The following is a 980-nucleotide window of genomic DNA, read 5'->3' on the forward strand; positions in this document are numbered from 1 at the left end:
AATAACACAAAAAATAGATCAAGAGACTCCCAGTCACGATGGTGGAGTAGGTGAGTGGTGTGCTTGCTTCCTCCCGTGACCGCATCAAAATTACAACTGAACTGCAGACAACCATCACTGAGAACCACCTGAAGTCTAGCGGATCAGAAGTTGTATAACTATGGATATAAAGAAAAGGCCTGGTGATGGCCAGGGCGGGAGGGGGGGAGCTACAGAAGGAATGGTCTGGTAGTTAAGAAAAAACACAAGCCAAATTGATTAGCGTTGTCCACAGTCAGCAATGGTGACCTTCTTGCCGGGCTTGCCATTCTTGGACCCCAAGCCCTCGACGGTCTTCACAATATCCATGCCTCTTTCACCTGGCCGAAACCCACACGCCTGCCACCCAGCCAGCCTGTCTTGGCAGTGAAGATGAAAAGCTGGGAACTGTTTGTTAGGTCCTGCATTTGCCATGGACAAGGTGCCGGGACCCGTGTGCTTCAGGATGAAATTCTCACCTTCAAATTTTTCCCCATAGATGGACTTGCGGCCTGTGCCATCGTGGCATGTGAAGTCACCACCCTGGCACATAAATCCTGGAATAATTCTGTGTCAAGGGAGGTGAAACTGGGACATCTGCAATAGTGTCAACAATAAAAATAAAGGGAAAGAAGCCACGTGGAGACTGGTAGGAGGGGCAGGGATGCAAAATGAGCTGGTCTCACACTCAGGTGAAAAATCTGGAGGGATATCTCAGCTTCAGAGTCAGGAGTCCCAGTGCCACACCAGGCCACCCAGCCACGGGTTCCAGTACTGCGAAGAGAAGTCCCCATAACTTCTGGCTGTGAAAATCAGTGGGGATTGTGGCTGAGTGAGGCGGGGGGGGCTCCTGGAGTCCCACGGGCTCCGCTTAAAGGGCCTGTACATCAACTCACTTTCCCTCCAGTAATCATCATTCTACTGACTTTATCTATGAGCTTGGGGGGCGGGGGGGGGGTTGT

At 51.3% G+C, this 980-nt stretch overlaps 1 pseudogene; it reads right to left on the reverse strand.

The window, feature by feature from the left end:
- Positions 1-228: 228 nt before the first annotated feature.
- LOC107523872 (peptidyl-prolyl cis-trans isomerase A pseudogene) lies at positions 229-570 on the reverse strand (annotated as a pseudogene).
- Positions 571-980: the final 410 nt, after the last annotated feature.

Source organism: Miniopterus natalensis, chromosome 14 (assembly GCF_054644295.1).
Source record: "Miniopterus natalensis isolate mMinNat1 chromosome 14, mMinNat1.hap1, whole genome shotgun sequence".
Classification (NCBI taxonomy): domain Eukaryota; kingdom Metazoa; phylum Chordata; class Mammalia; order Chiroptera; family Miniopteridae; genus Miniopterus; species Miniopterus natalensis.